Below are 8,040 nucleotides of genomic sequence, written 5' to 3'. Positions count from 1 at the left end.
CAACACCAATATCACAGACACAGAACTGCATCGGAAAATAAAGGCTCTGTTATTTCTTACCAAGGCATATGAATCTATAACTATTTCAAAAACATGTTTAGTGTGTGTGTGCCTCTGTGTGTGTGTGTGTGTGTGTGTGTGTGTGTGTGTGTGATTCTGGGGAATAAACCCAAGAATGTTCTACCTCTGAGCTATACCCCCTAGCCATATTTTATTTTTATTTTAAAATAGTATCTCTCTAAGTTGCTGAGGGCCTTGCTAATTTGCAATCCTCCTGTCTCAGCCTCCCAAGGACTGTTTGTTTGTTTGTTTGTTTGTGGTACTGGGGATTGAACCTAGGGGGATTCTACCTCCAAGCTACATCCCCAGCTCTATTTTTTAATTCTTTATTTTGAAACAGGTTTTCACAAACCTGCGACCCTTCTCTATTAGCCTCCCAAGTATTGGGATTACAAACCTGCGTGAGACCTCTGAAACCACAGCCAAAACAAGCCTTTTTTCCTCTAAGTTGAATTAGCTTAGATATCTTGTCACTACCATGGGAATTTTTTCTTTTTCTTTTCTTCTCCTTCTTTCTTTCCTTCTTTCTTTCTTGTCTTCTTTCTTTCTTTCTCTCTTTCTTTTTTTCCAAGAAACAGAGCATGGTAGCACATCTATAGTCCCAGTACTTGGGAAGCTGAGACAAGAGGATCACAGGTTCAAGGCCAACTTCATCAACTTAGAAAGACTCTCAGCAACCTAACAAGACCCTGTTTCAAAACCAAAAATTCAAAAAGAGCTGGAGGCCTAGCTTGGAAGGGGATTGACTCTGGATTCTATCCCCAGTACCACACACACAAAAAAAGAAGTGATTTAAATAATGTCTACCCAGGCATAGTGTCACACACCTATAATTCCAGTCATTGGGAGGCTAAGACAGGAGGATCACAGGTTCAGAGCCAGCCTCAGCAACTGAGGCCCTCAGCCAATAAGTGAGACCCTGTTTCCAAGTAAAAAAATAAAATAGAGTTGGTGGGAATAGTTCAGAAATAGAATGACCCTGCATTTAATCCCCAGCACCACAAAATAAATAAGTGAATGGATTAATTAATAAATAAATGAACAAATAAATAAAGGATGTCTAGTGGAGAATCAGCCTCTGTAACATGAGCGTTCTTGCTCCCCATTCCCCCAGGGCTCCCATGTGGACTGCTGTTTCCTGGAAATCGGTATCATATAAAAGCATCAGGCCGGGCGTGGTGGCGCACGCTTGTAATCCCCCGTGCTTGGAAGGCGGCGACAGGAGGATCGCGCAGGTTCGAAGCCAGCCGCGCTGGCTTAAGAGACCCTGTTTCCAAATAAAAATATAAAAGTAGGTCTGGGAGTGTAGCCTGGAGGTAGAAGGGCTTCCAGGAACCCCAGTACCACCAAAATAAATAAATAAATAAATAAATAAATAAATAAATAAAAGCATCAGAGTTGGGGGGAGCAGGGTCTGGTATAGGGTCAGCACCTTTACTCCTGTGCCTGCCATGAGTGCTTGATAAATGTAGGCGGGACGGCGAAAGGGGTGGTGAGTAACTGCAGGCAGGAATGAATGAATGAATGAATGAATGAATGAATGAATGAATGAATGAAGACTGATCTCTCAGGAAGGGAAATGGGCTTTGGCAAAGTAGCCCAGGAACAGTCTCCCAGGCCCGGGCTGGCTGCTGGGGCCCTGGCCTCCCCCGCCAGGTGCTGGGCAGGCTGCGTGCCCGCGAGGACGAGGACGGCAGAGTGATGCGCTTTAATTAGTGCAAGAGTAAATTACATCCAACGACGAGAGTCCCGACTTCTCCCGACGGCGTGGGGAAAATGGAAGCCTAGCATTTTCAATTTAAGGTTTAGTTAGATAATGCCTATTGGTGCCAGTAGATTACAGAGTGGATATTAAATCCTGCAGGATTTGGAATCGGAGCGTACAAGTGGAATCCTAAGTAGGGGAACGCAGCCGGAAGGAGCTGGCCCGCTGTCCTCAGCTAATGAGACCATCTCTCTGTGCAGCAGCAGCAGCGGGCTCAAAACTGGGTCCTAAAGTGTCTGCCAACCGCTCTTGGGAAGGGGGGGTGGTCATTGGAATTCTAAGAGCCAGGACTATTTTCCTTACTCTGAGTAATCCTCCAAACACTCTGGTCACAACAGGAACCCACACTTCAGTCGCATCCAACATTCCCACCTCTTCACGCAGTCAACTCTTACGCTATCTTCAAAGCACCTGGAGCCTCCCCTCCTCCTGGAAGCCCTCCAGAACTACCCACTGAGATTCCTCTGTGAGCCCCAAGGTTTCTGGGCTCCCCTGATGTCGCCCCTCTTCCTCATCCCTTGCTCTTTAAAAGGTGTGACTATCACTTCCTCTCCCCACCTGTCCCCCCAAGAATAAAGGGGTACCCCACACGTGTGCTGCACACCTGGGTTGTACATCAAGTCTGTGCTTATCTTTCAGCAGCTGATGCAGTTTTGGATTTGTGACACATCCGCGGCATTTGAGACTCAAGAATGGAGGCGCCTACCAGGAAGCCTCTGTCCTGTCTCGCCATGCAGCGCCCAGTCTTCCCTGGGGACAGCCAGTCCCTGCGCACCGCTGGAAGGCTTCAGCCTCACCCAAGCATATCAGATGAGCTTGGCTCCTTCCTTCCTTCCTGACTTTTTTTCTTTATTTTTTTAAATGGTACTAGGGATCAAACTCAGGGTTATTCTACCTCCAAACTACACCAGTATTATTTTTATTTTGAAACAGGGTCTTGCTAGGTTGATGAGAGTCTCACCACTTGCTGAGGCTGGCCGTGAACCCGTGATCCTCCTGTCTCAGCCTCCCAAGTACTGTGGTTCCAGGTGCATGCTACTGAGCCCAGCTCATGGCCCCTTTCTTAATGAGATAACAGGATGCTACGCACATGCTTATATTCCACTATCTTCACTGCATCACCTTTCCTGCACATGGTGCCTCATTACTGTGCACAGTAGGTCCTCACCTTCCCAGGCATCTTTTAAACCACTGCTCAGAGGTGGGGGTAGGAGCCTCAAGGCAGGGGTGGGAAAGCCTGGCCCAGGGCACACTTCCCCTTCGGATGGATGGACCGCAGTCCCTCACTGTCCGAGGGGAATTGGCTCCAGGATCCCCATAGACACCCACATCTGTGGATGCTCACGTCCCATTTATAAAATGGTGTAGTATTTTTATATTACCTAACCATGTCCTCCCATATACTTTAAATCATCTCTGGATTACTTGCAACACCTAATACGATGTAAATGACATGTAAATAGGTATTATACTGTATTGTTTAGGGAATAATGACAAGAAAAAGTCAGTGTATGTTCAGAGCAGACGAGATTCTTTTCCCCCATCCACAGTTGCTTGGGGCTGCGGCCACAAAGCCCGTGAGGGCGGAGGGCGACGCTGCTGTGTCGACTGGTACCTGGAGATGGCTCTGTGGCACTCCCGGACCAGCAGGCTTGGGGCGGCCACACCGAGCAGCTCAGGAGCGTGGACACCGGCAGGAGCGCCAGCTTTCTCAGGGCCCCCGCAGGCCGTCTGTCGCAGGCCCAGCATGGAGGCTCCGGCTCCGCGAGGGCAGACAGGAAAGCTCGTTAGTTTAAGCAGGATGAAACACGTAAATTAATTGCTCTGGCCACCCGAGCATGTAGCGGCCGGCCCTGTCCCTCCTGAAGTATGGCTCCCCTGCGGATGCAGCCCAGAGGACCTGCGGCCACATGCCCACAGGGAAGGAAGGGCCAGGCGCAGTGTGTCCCTTGAACCACAGCCAGGAGGCCCTGCCCCGAATGACCAAGTCGGTCCCCGCGCTGCCACCACCAATGAGGACGGGTCAGGAGAGCCGGCAAAGGGCAGGAAGGAGCACCCCGCTCCTGCCCCTGCTGAGCCCTGGCTGTGGAGTGGGGACAGTGTCAGCCCTGTGGCCCCTTGCTCCTCCTTACGTTTTATCCTCACCAAACACTCATTTGGGGACCACTCTCAGCCCCGTTTTGCAGAGGAGAAAACTGAGGATCAGCAGAAAAAATACCTTGCTCTGGTCGGGCGTGGTGGCGCACACTTGTAATCCCAGCATTCGGGAGGCGGAGACCAGAGGATCATGGACAGTTTCAGCTACTTAGTAAGGCCCCTTGCAACTCACTGAGACCCTGTTTCAAAAATAAAAAGGATAGGCCGGGCATGGTGGCGCACTCTTATAATCCCAGCGCTTGGAAGGCTGAGACAGGAGGATCACACAGGTTTGAAGCCAGCCTCAGCTACTTAGTGAGGCTCTCAGCAACTTAGTGAGACCCTGTTTCCAAATAAAATATAAAATCGGTCTGGGAGTATAGCCTGGAGGTAGAAAAGCCCCTGGGTTGTACCCCCAGTACCACACAAAAAATAAAATAAGATAAAAAGAATAAAAAATTAGGGGCTGGGGGTGTCACTCAGAGCTAGAATGCCCCTGGGTTCCATCCCCAGTACCGCAAAACAAAAAACAAACAAAAAAACCCTTGTTCTGTTGACCCAGCTGCTCCCTGGTGGAATCAGGACTTGGGCCCTGGATGGCACTGCCTCCCACAGGGCACAGGTGAGGGCGCTCTCTGGGCTCCCCTGCTTGCACACCCACCCACCTGCTCCCCTGCCTGCCTCCCCTGCACGCCAGCCCTCTGCCCCGGCCCTTTCCCATTCCATCGGCTTCTACTCTGTGTCCCACCTCTGTGTCAAATCGGCCCATGGACGACGTCTCCAGCCACCACCCTGCCTCACCTGGCCCTCTGGTTCAGCAAGTCATCTTTTTGGAGTGCTGGTCTGATGCAGGTCGCCCACCCTCCCACAGGCAGCCTGGGAGAGCCCAGCTCCTTCTGCAAGACGGGCCTGGTGGCCTCTGCCCTCCTCACACAGGGACGTCTCCAGTCCCCCCAGGTCTTCCCACAGCACGTGTCCCACCACTTACCATACGGAGGTCAGCATGGGCCACTGTCAGAGACCTTGCCACAACTCGATGCAGTCGCCCCGCACATCCACGGGGGGTTGATTCCAGCCCCCACAAATATCAAAATTCACGGATGCTCATGTTCTATATAAAAATGGCGTCCAATTTGCATATAGTCTATGCAGGTCTCCTGTTGTATACTTTAATCTCTAGATTACTTATATCTAATACACAATAAATGCTCTGTAAATTATTGTTACACTGTATTGTTCAGGGAATAATAACAAGAAAAAGTATGTGCTTTCAGTGCAGACACAGTTTTTTTTTTCCCTGAATATTTCTGATCCGTGATGGATCGACTCTGTGGATATAGAACCTTAGATTCAGAGGGTCTCCTCCCTCACACCCTCCTGTCCTGCCCTTCCCCAGGAAGGCTGTGCTTCTCCACCTCACCTGGGCCTAGGTCATGTTGTCATTGGAGAAGCCCTAAGCCACCAGAGACCCACCATCTCACCCCGAAGGAATATGGGAGTCCTTCTCAGCACAGGCTGCCCAGGGAGGCACCTCTCACTGCCAGATCAGCCTCCCGCAGGCTGCCAATCAATCATGGGTTTCACAGCCCATAAACTGAACCCCTCTGCGGGTCTTAACATGACCTGGGATCAATCTTAGAGAAACAGCTTGGTACCAAGGGCCAGACACAGGTCAGCAAGAAAATACATTATTTGTCCATTTGAGATCATTTTTCTGATAACCATGATCCCGGCCGAAGTCCTTCGTCCCTCCCTGTCCTCTCTGGTGAGCTCAGGGACACTGGAAACCAATCTCATCCCCTGGGGAGGGGGCCCCCATCACTGCCACACCCTCTTGAAGGAAGATCTGTCAGTCCCAAATGTCTTGTTCCCAACCTCCCTCGTCTTCTCTCCTTCTGTGTGTTCCTAGACTTGGCGTCAGTGAGGGGATGCATTAGGAACCACAAGTTGGCACATCCACCAAGCAATTAGTGTTTATCTCCCTTGTTTATGTGGCTGAACAACAGCTCGTTTTCAAACTTAATAGTCAATACTAAAAAAGATAAAACTGCTAGGCCACTCTTAGGAGACACAGGAGGGTTTGATGAGGAACAGGCATGGGACATGAGGCTGCAGAAATGGCCCTGGCATGCCCACCTGCCCTCCTCAGGCAAGCCCCCAGACACAGGTCACGGGGGCCCTCTCCCTGCTCGGCCTGTGGTCCCCAGGCCAGCTGGGCAGGGACTGGCAGAATAATAGCACAGCCCACTCCTGCTCAGGCAGGGAGTCTACTGACCTGTGGCCACACATTCCAGTCTAGAAACGTATAGGTCTAGAAGGGGAGAAGGGCTCACCTCCTGGGCTGTGGAACCCAGTCCTGACTGCCTGAGCTGGGAGAGGCTAAGAGCCCATTAACCGCGGTGAAATGCTGCCACCTGCTGGTAATATCTCAGAACTGCAGGGGCCCTGGAGGGGGCTCTGTAGGCGGTTAAAAGATGGGAAATTACCCAGGCTTTTTCTACCCAGTCCATCAAGAGCCTGAGGTTAAAAGGAGGAGAAACTCAAGCTTCCTTCAAGGCTGACATGCTTTAATCATTGCTTTGCTTCTGTTGTTAATTCAATAATAATAATGATAATAATATAGTCTCCATTATAGAGCATTTGCTATGCAGGTTTTTGCACACATTGTTTTTGTTGCTGTCAACAGTCTTTAAATTGTTTTCCCCATTGGCACTCAGACAGGCCGGGCAGCCCGAGGTCATGCAGCTGGCAGGTGGCGCAGCCAGGATCCCAGCCCAGGCCGCCTGGCTCCAGACCAGGAGCTGGTCCCCCTGAAGCCTCCACACACACCCTCCCTGGGCATCTTCCCAGCTCCCTTTTCTTTCCTTCTTTCCACTCCCATCACCTCTTCCCACATAACTGCATCTTGGACCCAAGTCCTGGTACTGACCCTGTTGTGGGACAAAATGGACTCAGGCCTGGTGTCATGGAGTCCTCATCCCAGGGGTCCTGAAGGACCAGGGCAGAGCCCAGAAACAGCAGAGGCCTCCAGCCTTCCTCCATTCTGGGCAGGGAGGCTCAGCACCCCAGGTGCTGACAGGTCCAAAAAAGAGGCCAATGGCTGAGTCAAAGACCCTTTGGAGACTTGTGAGTCCAAACCACTTGGCTCCTGACCCAGCCCTAATCCCGGAGCCCCCGCCTGCAACCAAGCTCAGCTCTCCTGTCTCTTCCCACCCTCCTTGCTGTGGTCCTTACCTCACAGACTGGGAGATGATTCAAGTGACCCGGGGAGGGCATCCCATTGCACAGGAGAGGCCTAGTGACTTGTTCAGCTCGTGCGAGCAGAGGTGACAGGGCCAGGGTGAGGACTTGGGTCCCCAGCCACCAGGCTGGGCCCCTGCTGAGCCCGTGGGGCCTCCTCCTTCCACTGCCCAGAACTGTTACAGTCAGAGCTGGGCAAGGACAGGGACCGCAGCACAGCCAGCACTTGCTATGACGGAGTCTCGCTTCTATCCTTCCTCCCCTCCCCGGAGCCCAGGGCCTGTGACAGTCCTCCTGTGTCACTCCTGCTGACGGGGGAGGCATTATCAAACACGGGGAAGAAAGAGCTTCCTGACTGCTCTAACGAAGGGGACTGGTGGGGACTGAGGGAGATGCAGTGCTCAGGGCAGCCCCACCCAGGGAGCAGCAGGGGATCCTCCTTGTTCCCACCAGGCCCAGCTCCACACGCAGGCGGCTGCTCCTGGAGAGGCCCAGGACCTGAGGGACAGGAGCCCAGCTGCCCCCATGGCCACCAAGCCTAGGGATTGGAACAGACCAGGGCTCCCATCCAGCCCCCTCCTTTGGAACTGGCGGGCTTTGTGCAGGGCCCAGAGAAGCCCTGGAGCCCAGGGCCTTGCTCAGGGTCTGGACACCCCTGGAGCTCAGGGGTGTAGCCTTCTGGCTGTCCCACCCACAGGGACTGTGGGTCCCTCGGGTCAGAGAGGCTTCCTGACATGGGCGCCTGTAGCCCTGCTGGACTCCCAGAGAGGTACTCCTGGAAGGACATTGCTCAGGGGAGCCAGTACCCAGGGCAGGGAGGGGTCTGTGGGAAGTGGCAG

This window comes from Muscardinus avellanarius (assembly GCF_963383645.1).
Source record: "Muscardinus avellanarius genome assembly, chromosome: 1".
NCBI classification, from domain to species: domain Eukaryota; kingdom Metazoa; phylum Chordata; class Mammalia; order Rodentia; family Gliridae; genus Muscardinus; species Muscardinus avellanarius.
Note: the sequence above shows the minus strand (reverse complement) of the source record.